Genomic DNA, 17240 nt, shown 5'->3' with positions numbered 1-17240 from the left:
TTGTCTCTCATTTGCATATCAGTTCCCAATCTTGCCAAGAGAAGGAAAGTCAATCCACATTGTAGGCTATACACACTGAAATAACTGCAGTCCTTGGCATTAGCCTTTGAGATGATAGGGGGGTATAGATTACCTTTGAGGAAATTCCAGAAGGAATTTCATATCAATCTTTGACAGCAAAGACAACTTAGTGTCCATCTGCCACTTTAAAAGCAAATAAACTGAGTATGACATATGTTTCCATGGCCAAATCTCACAACTTCTTTGTCTGTTCCCATCATGCATCCTAAGAACATTTTGAACTTCTAAAATTACAAGTAATAGCATGCCCAATAATATTGCAAACCCTTCAGTGTTTCACTGATGAAAACCTAGAAAACACATAGAGAAGCAACATTAACATGTGGTCAATGTGGCAAAAGATTTGAATGAGGAAGAACAGACAAATTATAAGAGGTTGCAACAGTTTGTTTTTCCCAGAGTCTTCAGAGAAAGGAAAGATTCCTCTCCTCTTGTCAGGACTGTTTATTTGACTGCAAACTTCATGCATGCTGAACTCATCTTGAAGCAACTGAAGCAAACTGAGAAGTGGAGGAGATAAGAGAAGAAGAAAGGAAGGAGCTAGGACATTTTTCAAAGCAGTGGAACAATAAAAGATTACTGTATATACTTGAGTATGAGCCAACCCGAATATAAGCCCAGGCACCTAATTTTACCATAAAAAAACTGGGAAAACTTATTGACTTGAGTATAAGCCAAGGGTGAGAAATGCAGCAGCTACTGGTAGATTTCAAAAATAAAAATAAAAATAGATACCAATATAATTACATTAATTGAGGCATCAGTAGGTTAAATTATTTTGAATATTTATATTAAACTGTAATTTAAGATAAGACTGTCCCACTCTAATTAAATAATTATTCTAACCTTCTTCAATGTAAATGTGCTTACGTATTCTCCAGTAATAATAAATTAAAATAATAAATGTAATAAGAGTAAAATAATAAATGTAATAACAATAGAATAATAAATGTAATAATAATAATAATATCAGAGTAAAATAATAAATCTAATAATAAATAGAGTAAAATAATAAATGTAATAGTAACAATAATAATAGAGAAAAATAATAAATGTACCGTATATAATCGAATATAAGCCAGCCAGGACATTCACATGAATATAAGCCTATGAGGGGCTTTTTCAGCACTAAAAGGCCTGAAAACTTGGCTTATACTCAAGTATATATGGTAACCACAATTGCCCCTGCCAAATCAGAAAAGCTGGATAAAGTTGCCAGATGTCAAGATGGCAATGAAGTCTTGGGGACTACTGTGTTTCCATAGAAAGTGTGACAAATATCAGGCTGAGCATTGCAGGAAGCAAAACGAAACCTTCCACTTTAATATAGATTAAAACTTTGGTTCTTTTCTTCTCTTTTCCACCTATGTTCTCCCTTTGTCTAGCTGTATTGCTGGAAACTGAGTTCAAGTGCAAAAGGAGTTTGGACTCAAGTTAGGAAGTGAGAGGAGGCGGCAGAATCTTGCCCTTCCCAGTAGAATGCAGCAAAAGTAAACTGCCGAAGTCTAGCTTAGCTTGTGTATTCTTCCTCATGATTAACCTTTGCCATCTTGATCATATTCAAATGTTACTTAACCACATTTGTCCTGGTTTCCATTTGTGAAATGTTGGTGGAAATGTAGGTGAGGTGCTTTAAAGTTAAGGTGGGCAACTGAATTGCAATGGACCATTATTTTATTTATTGCTGACACTGGTGATAAAATGAAGTTAAAACAAAACTCTCTAGTTTTCATTTGTGAAATGTTGGGTTTTTTCAGGTTTTTTCAACTTCACATTCAGCAATTTTTCCCATCTGAGAGATGTCTATAAATACGAATGAAATTCTATCAACACATTTTGGTGTGTTTTGTGATGATGTGTGCATGACATCCTGGTGATATTTCATAAAATATAGTTAAATTTGGGAGGTATTGTGGAGTACAGGTTGCACTTTCATCATCTCCATTAAAATAAAGCCTATGAAGCCATCTCCACTCTTTCTGGTGTAACACAAAGGGTTGTGCAACACTGATGCACCAAAAATATGGAAAACAAATTGAAATTTTCAACAAATCTTTGTACAGCTACATTTTGAAAAAACCGAAATAAATAAATAAAACCTAGACAATTATCTTTGCTGGAGATAGAAACCTCAAAGAGTTAAGTAGCAGTCCATAATTCCTTTTTGTTTAGGATTCCTCCTGTTGTGGCAAATTGTGATATCTTCAAATCCAGGATTTTCAATGATAGCCATACTGGCAATGCAGCAAAACAAAATTCAAAATCCACTTAACTTTCTAAGGTTTCTGGAACCCTTTTATCCAAATTGCCTTCATGCCCCAATCAGTTCCAGTTCATTTCTGAACCCCTTCTTGTTCAGCTTCTATGAAAGCATAATGATTCACCCCGTGACATCCCACAGGCCAGTTCTTGTGACATCACAAAGACTCTCCAGCCCAGCCTCATATTTTGCTCCTAGCAGTGTATAAGATCTAGGCCATACAAGGTCAAATAGCTGGGACTCTTTGTTTAACAGGGAAACCTCTCCTTATTCTCCCTTCAAGTCTTATAGAAGCTTAAGCCAATATCTCAGAGATGAGAAGCATGAGAAGATCATTTAGCCACAGGAATCCCTGAAATATTATGCAAATATTTGTCAAATGAAATTTGGCTAGTGATCTTCCCCAGCAAGGACGAAGGGACTTCCTACTCCTTCGTTATGTCAGTGAAAAAAAGATACTGAAACTCCTTGCCTCATCGGGAAAACTGCAGGATGAAGTGAAGAATATTACTTTCAAGAATAAAACTAGAGACTCGCTCTTCCCTTTTTCATCTCCCCACTTCACTTTGGGTGTGTATCCTGGGAATACTGCTCTCTTCTATTTTTTATGTCACTAAGAGTGAAATGCTTAAAAATTATTAGAGAGTAACTATCTAACCCCAACATAACCAAGTTTCCATCTAATTAAATATCTCTCCAGTTTTTGCAGTGCACTCAGGAACGATTTGGGAATTGCTGTTTGTCCATGACGGAGGGACTAAAAGTCACAAGTGTGATGCGTCTGCTCCATCTGGGCTGGTATATCTAGGTTAGGATCACTTGACGGCAGTTTTTTGTTTAGCTTAGCTCTGCATCTCATTTGTTGCACCCATGCCTCTTGCTCTCTCCATGGCTAGGGCAAGCTGTTATACACTCAGCACTCCCCATTCACTGTGGCTAGGGGCACAGAACCACATAAAAGTGGAGAAACCAGGGGGAAAATGCTTTTAACCCTGAGAAACATCATTCTAGGACAGTGGTTCTCAACCTGTGGCGTCTCCAGGTGTTTTAGCCTACAACTTCTGGAAATCCCTGGCAGTTTATCAGCTGTTAGGATTTCTGGGAGTTGAAGGTTAAAACATCTGGGGACCCACAGGTTGAGAACCACTGCATTAGGAATATCTAGGTCCTCAAGTGCCAGAAGTGAACTATAGAATTGTACTGGAAGACCTACAAATGTCTAGAGAATGGTTATTCCCAGGAATCTCTAGCTCCTCCAGCATGACTTCATGACCAATATCCAATGGAAGTTTACTACAGAGTTGTGCTGAAGACCTAGAGATTCTTAGAGACAGAAAATAATCAAATTTGTGAATACGAAATCTGAAAAAGTAAAAAATGTGGAGACCCTTTGGAGAAGTATAGCCACTCCCAAAATCTCGTACTTCTCACAAATTAATTTGCTCAGTGTTTCAAATGTGCTCTGATAAGGGTCATGGTGGACATCATCAACTGAGTAGCCTCTCCAACCTGATATCCTCTAGATATGTTTGGACATCCACGCCCATCATCCCCAGACAGTAGGGCCATTGATGGAGATCAGGAGCAAGTAGAAAGCTGAAAACAGCCTGGGGAAAACAGCTGATGCACACAACACATTCATTACAGTGAAGAAAAACATATGCTTTTCTTAATGTCTCCTAATAGTCTCATCATGAGACTATATATATATGTGTGTACAAATATTGATAGTCACTTGTCAGATGTTATGCTTACAATTTTAAGACTCAGTAACATCGAGGCATACCACACTACAACAGAAGCACACAGTTCTCATTCTAATTTTTTAAACCAGAAGGAAAAAAGGTATATCCAGACTTAGGATGGAAGCTTTCCCAGCACTTTGCTAGGCTTGGAAAAAATAGTTTTTGGATTACAACTCTTAAAATGTTCCAGTCAGTGTGACCATGCCTTTACGTTTTAGATGGAGATGCTCCTTTTCATGGAATATGAACGCTTCTTGAACTTTTCCATTTAAAATTCTTATTAGAGAGTATATAGAAATGTTCCTTTTAGGATACAGGTCAGAATCAGATGATTCAGTGGAACCCTTAGCTCCTGTGCCAGCCAATCTCCTGTCCTTAAAAAAGTTGTAACAAAAGCACAACTATTTTCAGCTAGAAAAATCATCTAAGGGGCACGGTTTTGTCTCAGAAACAGCTAAAAATCTATTTTAAAAGTGTCTAGAAGTGATTGAAACCACATTTCTGGGTTTGGGAAATGACATGCCTCTAGACCATGTGATATGAACAAGACCCAAAATGGTCCTGTGACCCTCTTTGCACACAGAAATCCTGCAAGTATTAGAAGATACCTTCACATAGTGAGATTTCTTCTGGAAAGGATGATCTGTATGTTTAAGCTCCTTTCTATTATACCATGGTGTTAGCTAGGGAAGAACATGGCAGATATGAGACTGCTGCTTATACATGCAAGAGTCAAGATGTGTGGGGGTTACACACATTTGGTAGTAGGTAGGTGTCTACTCATTATAGAGTTTTCAGAGAGAAAGCAATACAGGCCTTCTTCTGAAAATTACTAATAGGAATTACCTAAAGTTCCAATATTGTAGTTTTTGAGAAATTCTACACCTGTCACACTCACATTATCATTACTGGTATTACGTAGCAGCTCTTGAACACATTTAGTCTAGCTACTCAGCAAAAGTCTGTCTGACTTGAGACACCCTATTCCTAGCAATGCCACCATCGGCATAGCCTCTTATCTCATGGGAGGAAGCAGTCCCAACACTACGGAAAGGTAGCACCGATATTAGTTGTATGGATAACATGAATCAGTAAAATAGCCAAACAAATGGTTCTGAGAACCGATTAGTTCTGAACCTCCACTAGATAACAAGATGATTAAACAGAGCCTATTAAACTTTGGATATACCATAAGACAATGTGAGTCCTTCAAAAAGACAATCATGCTGAGGAAACAGGCAGTGGGGCGGGTGTGTGTGTGTGTGTGAGAAAGGCCACATTACAGTTGGATGGAGTCAGTCAAGGAAGCCACAATCAGGAGTTTGGATAACCTGAACAGCGAAATTGATGTCTTGGAAGTCTCTCTTTCATAGGATTGTCATAAAATAAAGTCATTCTGACAGCAAATAATAACCACCACAAGATTGATTCTGTCCCAGTCAGGACGTTCCAGAGCATTGCATCCTCAGCTGCAAAGCTTGTTAGTAGAGCCTTTCTCTTAAAACTATTTGCATGACTCAAAATTATGATGCCCTGGGTCAGATCAAGAGGAGTCCCTATTTCATTCATAGCTTGTTCTCCAGAAACTTCATTTGGAGAGAAGTTTCCACTTTTCTCTTCTCTGGTAACACTTTAGCTTGCTTATATACATTTTGTCCCTGTAAATGTCCTGGAGGCTTGAACAGCCCTGCACATGTGCTACCTTAGCCAAAGAATGAGGTAGGACCTCTCAGGTCCATGTACAGAGGCTGATTGGATGAGTCTCAATTTAACAATAGCAGTGGGGCAGCATTCTCTATCCCATGGAGGAGCATGCTAGCATGTTTGATCTGTGTGCGCACATGTACAGCGCTATCATCCAATACTGCAATGTCTGACCTCTGAGCTTGCCTTTCTTTTTTGTCTAATAGTGGTTTGAAAGGGGAGAGCTGGAGAAAAGAAAGGCCATCTTTCTCTAAAGTATGCAGTATAGTTATAATATCCTCCTTTATTCAAGAGCAGTTGAAGGCTTGGGGTCCATATCCAGTCCTTAAAAGAACAACTAAGGCATTGGGTCTACTTTCAGATTAGGGTTCAACACTTTAGACAGCTTCGTTAAAGTCTACAATTATACACAACATTGATTCAGTGCACTACTGAATTGGAAAGCACTAATTGGCTGGGCTGTGGCACAGCCTGGTTAGCAGCCAGCTGCAACAAATCTCTCTGACCAAGAGGTCATGAGTTCGAGGCCAGCTCCTGCCTGTGTTTGTCTCTGTCTCTGTTCTATGTTATGGCATTGAATGTTTGCCTTTATGTGTGCAATGTGATCTGCCCTGAGTCCCCTTCGGGGTGAGAAGGGTGGAATATAAATACTGTAAATAAATAACAATAAATAAATAATTGCCCCTGCTTACATTTTCCATGTTAATCTCAGTGCTGACGGCAGCAAAGCTAGACTCTGACTTGAGAGAACTGGGTTCCTTTAGAGCAGTGGTTCTCAATCTGTGGGTTTCCAAACATTTTGGCCTTCAATTCCCAGAAATTCTAACAGCTGGTAAACTGGCTGGGATTTCTGGGAGTTGTAGACCAAAACACCTGGGGACCCACAGGTTGAGAACCACTGCTCTAGAGACTTGTAGAATCACTGATTTGGAATGAACCACAAATCCCATGCAGGAATTTGAAAGATCCAGTTCCCTGCCATGCAGGAATAAACAACGATAGGAATACACCTTGAAAGATGGCCATCCAACTTCTGTTAAAAGGGCTCTAAAAGACAGAAGGGTTTATCACACAAGGCAGGCAAATTGCAATTATGGCAGGAAAACAGTGTCTTTGCCTCAGTCTTATCACATTACATTTCTCCTTTCCCACTGGTATCCCAGTGAGAAAAAGCTTGGGAATCATTTGTTTTACAAATACAAATAAATACCTCCTTTTGTAAAAGAAATACCTTTAAATGGTCTCCCATCAGGAGTGGCAGAAATAAAAAGCCACACCATGCAGCAAATTCAAGGTTAAGGTGCTGTTATCTTGGTGTAATTGCTATTTGCCTGCCTCAAATGATAAACTACAGAGAGTCAATCAACCCTCAAAGAAGTCAATTTCACTAACAAATGGCTCATAAAGTCAAGAAGTCCTTCCTAATGTTTAGGTGGGATCTCTTTTCTTTTTAGTCAATCCCTCATAGTTCGAGGATGATGGTCCTCCATTCCTTGGAAGACGCCTGTGCGTGATTTTTTTTTTAATGTGTGGAGGTCGGTGCACGGCCGGTCAACACACAGTCTTCACAGAGTGAGGTCCCAGCAGTGGTGTGATCTCTTTTCTTGTAATATGAATCCACTGGTCCATGGTCTAGTCCAGTGGTTCTCAACCTGTGGGTCCCCAGATGTTTTAACCTAACAGCTGGTAAACTGGCTGGGATTTCTGGGAGTTGTAGTCCAAAACATCAGGGGACCGACAGGTTGGAAACAACTGATCTTGTCTCTGGAGCAGCAGAAAGTAAGTTTGCCTCATTTGCATGATATCCCTTAAAATATTCAATAATGACTAGCATTTTATCACCTCTCAGACTTCTCTACTACAGCCGTTAAGCTCACTGAAGTGTTTGTTCTGACAATATAAGGAGAAGGAGGAGGTATAGAGAAAATGATATATTTTACCTGAACTCCTTTGGAAGAAATGTGGGTTAAAAAAAACAGGAGGAGGAGGAGTGACATTGAAGGAGGAGTTACAGAGAGACTGGATCTTCAGGCTGCCCCCCACTGTCTAAATATTCTGTTCCACTGGTTCTAAACTGTTCGATGATCAGCTGTTGAGATCAAAATGCCATTCTCAAGCCTGAGCTACCAACAAAGAATCCAAAATTAAGCCAAGGAATTCTAACAGAATCAATTCTATTAAAAGTATAGTGTGTGTCTGCATGCATGCCTGCATAACACAAATCAATATAAAGTAATGATACTATGTTATTCATTCAAAGTCTCCTAGGATCACTCCAAATATGACATCGGAGTTCTGTGACTGGAACTCTTGTGTGCATTTTTCATTCCTCAGCTTTAGCTATGTAATGGGAAGGTTGACAACATGAATTAAAAATCACTGCAAGGACAGTTTTATTTATTTACATTGTTAGAAAATGTATAATCTATTTTCCCAAAATGGCATAAGGTTTCCAGCCTTTCATGTCATCTATGCTTTAGTTCTTTTAACCTCAGAGCAAGAAATATATAATAACAGGGTGTGAGAAAAGTAATGCAGCTACCTAGTAATAGCTAGTGGTTTCTACGTCAGTGGTTATGCGAATCTGCTCCAGCTTTTCCTCTGAATTTTACAGGAAATATCCAAGGTGATGTATACATTTAGAAGATAGCTCCTGAATAGTGTCTTTAGAACTCAAACTAAAAATGTACCACTACCTGTGTTGCAAACTAAGACCCCTTACTGACTGGAGCTACCAGGGACTGATGTACACAAAACAGAATCTGTCCCATTTAGCTAGAAGCTTCTACCACTGATATCTAGGGCCATTAGTAGCCCATGGGCATTTTGTGAAACAGAGAAGCTGTACATTTGCTTGGTATTAGATAACCTATTTGCAGTCATCATATGTTACCTGAGCTCTGAGGAAGAAATGTGGTACTCTGCTCAGCCCAAGTCTTTTGTGTAAACTGCAACATATAGCTCTCCAATGTCAGTGGACTGCAACTTTCGTCATCATATACTGTTGCAATCCAAAAGCACAATCCACCTTCAGTATACAGTGTTCCCTCACTTATCGCAGGGGTTACGTTCCAGGACCGCCCGTGATAAGTGAAAATCCGCAAAGTAGAGGCAATATTTTTATTTTAATATCTAAACATTATTTTAATAGTTAAGTGGCCTTTCTCCCCCTTGCAAGCCCCGGGGAGAGTGAAGGCTTTCCTATCGGCGCCAGCAGGCCCCTTGCTTCCTGCCTGCCATGTTGCCCTGGTTGTTTCTGCTTCTGCAGCCAGGGAAGAAGAGTGAGGCCGGGCAACAGCAGAGGAGGCTGGAAGAGGAGGCCAGGCTCCTTTTTCTGCGGGCGCTCCAGCTGGCCACGCCGGGAAATGTGGAGGACTCTCTTCCCTGGGGCTTACAAGGGGGAGAAAGGCCAGTTAACTTTTAAAAGCAGCAATGGGGTGGGTAAATAAATAAATAAATACATTTTCCACGACACAGCAAATCCAAGATAAGCGAACCATGAAGTAACGGGGGAACACTGTACACTAAGAATTCTTCATAATTCTCATTATTGTGGGATGGTTTACTAGAAAAAAGGCTCAGTCTCTGCATAGATCTAAGAGCCACAAGGGTGTCCAAACAAAGATCAGTTGTGTCTGTAGTTTTATTGCAATGCCATGTATGTCACTCAGTTTTGTGTGAATATCTATAAAAATAGATATAGAGAATATATAGATAAAAATACAGGGTGGATTAGATTGGGGAGGAGAGAGGAGAACCAGCCCAAGTCTTTGTTCTGAGAAAATCTCAGAGTCCTCCATGACCTACTCAAATCGAGGTGCACATATGCAAAGACATGTTATTTTTGGCACATGATGAAGAGGTCCCCCAAGCCCATCTCCCCATGCCAGACACGAGTTATACTTAGAGACAGACAGAGAGATGGATGGACAAGCAGACAATAAGAAAATTAGTAACAATTCGCTGTCCTTCCTGTTTGCTTTTCTTACTTGTCTGTTTTAAGCTGGTAGTTTATTTAATTGGGTCTTGCATTAGGAACAAGGTGGGTTAATGAAGACAGCAAGATGATAAATGGTAGTAGATAGATAGATTATAATAGACAAAGGTTGAGAATCCCTTATCTGGAGTTCCAAAATCCAACACACTCCAAAATTCCTAACTGTCCGCATGGGTGGCTAAGATAATGACACCTTGCTTTCTGATAGTTTAATGTACACACATTCTATTTAATTTACAAAATTATTTGTGTGTGTGAAAATATGTATTTGCCCCGGTGGCGAAGTGTGTTAAAGCACTGAGCTGCTGAACTTGAGGACCGAAAGGTCCCGGTTCAAATCCCGGGAGCGGAATGAGCGCCCGCTGTTAGCCCCAGCTCCTGCCAACCTAGCAGTTCGAAAACATGCAAATGTGAGTAGATCAATAGGTACCACTCCAGCGGGAAGGTAACGGCGCTCCATGCAGTCATGCCAGCCACATGACCTGGAGATGTCTATAGACAACACCGGCTCTTCGGCTTAGAAATGGAGATGAGCACCAACCCCCAGAGTCGGTCACGACTGGACTTAACGTCAGGGGAAGCCTTTACCTTTTATATATGTGCATGTGTTCCAGAAAGACTCCTACATGGCTTGATGGAGTGGAGCAAACTTGGTACACATACCTTTCAATATCCAATTTAAAATACTGGTAGGTGGGATTTAAACTAAAAAAAATGTCTTGGTTTGCATTTCTAATAGGGCCATTAGAATAAAATTGTAAAGCTAACATTGAATACAGGCAGTCCCCAAGTTACGAAAAATGTAGGTTCTGTAGGTTATATGTAAGTCAGAACACGTACCTTTTAAAAGTGTAACTCCATACATGTGTGTGTGTGTGTGCAAGCTTGGATAGCTTTGCTTTGCTGTCCCTGTTCAAAAGATTTCACCTCACTTTTTATCTCCATGAAAATTGGATTTTGAAAAAATTGGCTTGTTGTGGAAACAAGAATTGGTGAGAAAGCTTTAGTGGAGACTCGTTTACCCCATGACAACTCTTCCAGGACTGAATTTCCCTTCCTAGAGGTAAATTTCTCTCACTTCCATTGTCTCACCCCTGTTCTTAACTATGAGTAATTTGTAAGTTGGATGTTTGTAATTCAGAGAATGCCTGTATTTCCAAAAGAAATAGCATTACAAAATGCATATTGACGCCATGTTAGGTATATACATTAGTTTTGCATGAAATTACCAATGTGTGTAAGGTATATATGAAGCAGAAATGAATTTTTGTGTACAGGCAGTCCCCAAGTTACAAACATTTGAGTTGCATACAACTCCTAATTACAAATAGGGATAAGGCAATAGGAAGTGGGAGGAAATCTACCCCTACGAAGGGAATTCGCTCCTTTAAGAATTGTCATGAGGAATAGACGTCTCCATTGAAGCTGTATCACTAACTCTTGTTTCCATAAGAACCCAATTTTTTCAAAATCCAATTGTCACAGGGGTAGAAAGTGAGGTGAAATCTTTTGAACAGGGACACAAACAGCAACACAAATGTTATCAGGGTGTTAACCTTTCCCTATGCTATCCAAAGCGCTGTGTGTGTGTGTGTGTGTGTGTGTGTGTGGAGCTACACTTAAAATGCATCTGTTCTGATTTACATACAAATTCAACTTAAGAACAAATCTTCTACAAAGCCTATCTTGTTCGTAACCCAGAGATTGCCTGTATAGACTTGAATCCCATCCCCAAGATATGTCATGGTATACCTATGTGCAAATACAAGAATTCCAAATTACAAAACCCTTCTGGTTCCAAAGATTTTGGGTAAGGAAGGAGAGAGAGGACAGAGGCTGTCAAGACATAAGGTGAGTGCCTTCTTTCTTCTACTTTCTGGGGGGGAGAGCGGACACTTGGATGTTTGAGGTAGGAGCCAGTCACTACATTTCAAGGAAATAATAACAACAACTATTTTTATATCCTGCCACCATCTCACCGAAAGGACACAACATACAATAAAATTCACTAACTAAAAATGCATTTAAAGCCATAATAACAAATAACAGTCGAATTAAAAACAATTTAAAAACAGCAAAATATAAAAACAGCATTAAAACTATACCAAACAAAACTCAACAAACCAGCAACCTGGAATACGATGGACATGATCAAACTTTTTATATATGTCAGTAAATAGCAGCAGTCAAACCAGGCAACATAAATAGTATTAGAAATAGGATGATCAACTTAAAGTAGCTTTTGCCTCCTGACTTGGGATAGTTTGGACAACTTAGGCTCCATCTACACTACTATATTTTGCAGTTTGAAACTGCATTATATGATCTGTGTAGTAGACTCATATATTGCAGTTCAACTATATTATATGAGTCCACATTGATCATATAATGCAAATTCAAACTGCATTATATGGCAGTGCAGATGAGGTCTTACTTTAGGGAACAAAATTCCACCCCACCCCCTTCATAGTTATACAACTGACTGATAGATTTTAAAAGTTATAGTTTTAAAAAATAACTTTTGCAGCCTTTGCTCCTTTTTTTCGTGTCAGGAGCAACTTGAAAAACTGGAAGTCGCTTTTGGTATGAGAGAATTGGCCCTTGGGAAGGATGTTGCCCAGGGGACACCCAGATGTTTTGATGTTTTACCATCCTTGCGGGAGGCTTCTCTCATGTCCCAGCCTTTGCTCCTGACCAAATGCTATATGGGGACAGGTGAAACCTTTTCCGAATGACAGAGTGGCACATTATTGATCATAATGCTCTTTACCACAAAAAGATTCTTGAACACTTTCTGATAATAATAGTATGTTTGTATGATGGTTGCCATCAAAATATTGGAAAAACCCTGATAAATTCTCAGAATCTTATCACAAGAGCAGCAAACTGATAACTGAGAAAGAGACAAAGTTATGAGGGTATATATGAGCCACAAATAGAATGAGATATTATAAAACTTTCAAAGAGGGAAGAAAAGAGAGATTTGTAATGGAAACTTGAACAAAGTTAACTATTGTAGCAGTCCTGCCAGGCACCACCATAATCTCCAGCATCTTCCTAATCAGTCGGAGACATTTGAAAATGTATATGGGCTAAAAATATATCCAGAAGTGGTGGGACAGTTATTATTAAGTAAGAAACAGGTGGTATTTGGAAGCAACATTTAAAAAGAGACATACACATCCCATAAGCCATTCATAAACACGGCTGTCCAAAACTCATTCAGAAGAAACCAGTGCATTCCAACCATTCTTTAAAGCACAAGCCTATATGTGTCTACTCAAAAGTAAGTTCCATTGCATTTAATGGCATTTAACCCAAAGATGAATCTATAGTGTAGAATTATTGCAATTTGATCCCACTTTCAATGCCATGGCTCAATGTTATGGAGTTGTATTTTTACAAAGTATTAAGCCTTCCTCGCCAAAGTGTCCTGCTGCCTCATCAAACTACAACTCCCATGATTCCACAGCATTGAGCCATTTCAGTTAAAGTAGTGTCAAACTGCATTAATTCTTCACTGTAGATACACCCAGTGTGCTTAGGATTAGATTGGGTACTTTGATTGTGCTTCTCCTGCATGGCAGGGAATTGGACTGGATGGTTCATGTGGTCTCTTCCAACTCTATTATTCTATGATTCTCTGGTTCTAATTCTCTGCTACCTTTTGTTATCTCGCCAGTCCGCAGTGGATATGTCTCTTTGGGGGCTCCTGACCCTTTGCACCTCAAGTACCCAACATATTTGCACAATTCCACCCCTGACCCCTGCAGAGATTAGTATGTTTCTGAAAATAACACACATGCAACAGCTGGGAAAACCAGGAATGTCTTGAATGCACATGCCAGGATCCCTAAGACAAGGCTTAAGCCCCCTCTCGCCTATCCATTGCTGGATCTCTTCCTCTTGCCTCCATATCAAACACTGGGTAGCAATTAAAATAGAAAGCAGTTCAAAGCAGGATGAGAAAGATGGTCCACATAAGAGCTATTTGCTTTCATCAGTGGAAAGTTAGATTATTGCCTTATGGCAGCATGTCATCAGCTTCTCCCTTCTTTCTTCAGCAGCTCTTCTGGGTGAGATTGAAGCGCCATTTACACTGACCATTTAATGCAGTTCAAAGTTAGCTTCAAACTGTGGTGGCTAGAAAATGAAAGCTGAAATAAAGTTCTTAAGGCACACCAGTGCCATGCGGGCCTCAAATAGGCTCCCCAATTCTCTATACAGTTTACCGTAATCATCTGCACAGTGAAACTCCTTTTCTCAATACTTGTTTGAAACTGATTTAGGTGGTCAGCGTAGATGTGCCCTGAGGGAGAGCAAAAGGTTAAAGGAGAAAATCACTATGTACACGACAGGACTATACCAGTTATATAGTGTGTGTGTGTGTGGGGGGGGAATTAAAGTCATTCCCCTTAATAAAAATGCTGCTTATCCAAAATTACATTTTCCTCCACTTTCCATATTCATTTCACCGCATAGAGACAGTGACATTTGTTTACACCCCAGATTTTTATATGTGCCACATTTGCATTCCGTTGTTGTTGTTGTTGTTGTTGTGTACCTTCAAGCCACTTCTGACTTATGGTGACCATAAGGCAGCCATATCACAGAGTTTTCCTGAGTTTTCCTCCTGTTAAGAGGGAGTTTGCCATTGCCTTCCCCTGAGGCTGAGAAAGTGTGGCTTTTTTGCAAAGTTACCCATTGAGTTTCCACCCATTGGGCGGGGGGGGGGGGGGGGCGTAATTTGTATTTCTATTGCTCCACTGATGTTTTAAATTATTAGAATGCTGAACATTTGGGGACTGAAAGAAAATTTCATGGGTGTACAGAATTATTATAGTGGAGCAATGATCTCATTTTCCTTCTCCCCAATCTACAAGTAAAATGTGTAAAATTATTGGCACCTCCTGTTTGCCCACCTACAGCTGATATCTATCTGCTCTTTCTCCCTCTCCCCTCCCCCCTCTCTCTCTAGTTTATTTTCTGTTTCCTTATTCCCTGTGTCAGTTTTTTTAAAGGAACTGAGAGATTTCTCAATTTTGAGTGGCAGTGAATGCTAAATCAGTTCTAGAATTAGTGTTCCCCAAAAGGAAGGGTATTTCCCTTACCAGTTCTTTCCCCCTGCCCTTCCTCTTGGGTAGACACACCTTGGTGGTAGCACAGCATTCCTTCATCTAGTAGCACATTTTGGAATAATGCTTTTGAGATGCCATTCCTGAAACACCCAGTAGAGAGAAACTTTATTTTGCTTCGCCCCACATACAAAAACTGTACAAAGGATGAGGAATGACACCCATTTCCAAATCCCACTACTGCTCTCTACTGGATAAGGAGAGTATGAAAAATTCACAAAAGCCAACACTGTGGACTCATAAATACAAATAAAGGACCCATCCCATTGGGTAAATGGGATTGAAAGAAGAGAAGTACCCTTGCCAGCACCTGTAACTCCACCCATGTCTTCATATTTGCAGATGGGTAAGGAGAGAGAGCTCTCAAATGCATAGATAGGCGATTAGGTCTTCTTCTCGATATGTCTTCAAATAGAGGCTGGACAACTACGTACTTAGGTTACTTTAGATGGGTGGTTTCAAATTGTAACCCTCCAGGGGTTTTGGGCCCCTTCTATCCTGCCATATTAAATCCAGATGAAATGCTTTGAACTGGATTATATGGCAGTGTAAACTCATGTAATTCAGTTCAAAGCAGATAATGTGGATCTGTTTTGATAATCTGCTGAACTTGCTGACCAAAAGGTTGCCAGGTTCAAATCCGGGGAGCAGGGTGAGCTCCCGCTATTAGCCCCAGTTTCTGCCAACCTAGCAGCTTGAAAACATGCAAATGTGAATAAATCAATAGATACCGCTCTGGCAGGGAGGTAATGGCGGTCCATGCAGTCATGCCGGCCACATGACCTTGGAGGAGTCTATGGACAACGCCGGCTCTTTGGCTTAGAAATGGAGATGAACACCAACCCCCAGAGCCGGACACGACTGCACTTAATATCAGGGGGAAACCTTTACCTTACCTATAGCAGTGTAGAAGGGGCTTTAGACTTCAGTTCCCAAAAATCCCATTTGCCTTGGCCAATGGTCAGGGATTCTGGCAGCTGAAGTCCAAAACACCTGAAAGACCAGAGTATGAGAGGCACTGCTTTAGATAGAGAACCTGCTCTGACTAGGGTTTAGATGATATAGTCTGCAAGGGCCCTTTCGGCTTTATGATTTAGGAACATTTTGGAAACTTTTGTGCAAGGATAGGAGTCATGGCGCCGTCCAGATACTATTGGACTGCAATTACTACCCATTGCCAATGCTGGGACTTACAATGATGGATAAAAAGGGAAAACAGATAAGACGAAAATACATTGCAGGACCTTTTTGGTAATGTTTTTTTAGACAGTGGCAAGACCAGTTAGGTTAGCTTGAAAGAGTCCTGGTTCAAACTATTTTGTTGCCTGAACTAAAGGGTAAAATGACACACAACAATGGTTATACAGAAGATGAACAACAGCGGTCAGTTAGTAACAGGAAAGCATTTGCCAGTAGTAGGATTATTAGGCCCCCTCCACACAGCCATATAACCCAGAATATTAAGGCAAAACATCTGCTTTGAACTGGGTTATCTGAGTCCACACTGCAATATGCCCCAGTTCAAAGCAGATAATGTGGGATTTTATTCAGCTGTGTGGAAGGGGCCTTAGAGTGAAAACTGGAGAAAGTCCCTATGCCTTTAATGTTTGAATAGAAGAGGGGAGATGTGGCTTGTTACCTGATTCTATGCAACATTTAATGGGACAGGAGCCCTCATTCTTTCTGACACTTCAAAATTAAAAACTAGGCCAAGCAGCATAAGAAAAAGATCAACATATCAAAAGTAGGAACGGAGGGAACACAACTAGCAGGTCCTGCAGCTATTTGTTTTTGCTTAAGCCTACTAAGAAAGGGCAAGATTTCCCCCTTTCCTATCTCCCCCCACCCACTGTATTAATTGAACACAAACTACCTTCACACTCAGCCTGCGGTAATTGAAGTAAGCTGAGCATCAAGGAGTGGGAGGGGATGTGGAGAAAGTCTGACACTTTAACTCCAGATGAAAAACTGGGATGATTGGGGCTGTCCCTGCCCAAACAAGGCAGCTGGATGGGATGGAGCTCTCTCCTGTTTTCAATTTGTTTATTGCCATTCCCAAAGCAAATGGGAGGGACATACTGTTCTACTGCCATGGCTCAATGCTATGGATTCATGAGAATTGTAGGCACTAGCACTCTTTGGTGAGATATTTAGCCTTCTCTGCTGAAGAGTGCTGGAGCCTCACCAAATTACGGTTCCTTTGACATGACTTGACCTGCCACAGCTCAATGTTATGGAATCCATAACATTGAGGTGTGGCAGGTCAAGTCATGTCAAACAGCATTCATTCTAGAGTGTAGATGTACCCAACAGCTCAA

The sequence above is a fragment of the Anolis carolinensis genome, chromosome 3, assembly GCF_035594765.1.
Source record: "Anolis carolinensis isolate JA03-04 chromosome 3, rAnoCar3.1.pri, whole genome shotgun sequence".
NCBI classification, from domain to species: domain Eukaryota; kingdom Metazoa; phylum Chordata; class Lepidosauria; order Squamata; family Dactyloidae; genus Anolis; species Anolis carolinensis.
This window is presented reverse-complemented; position numbering follows the sequence as displayed.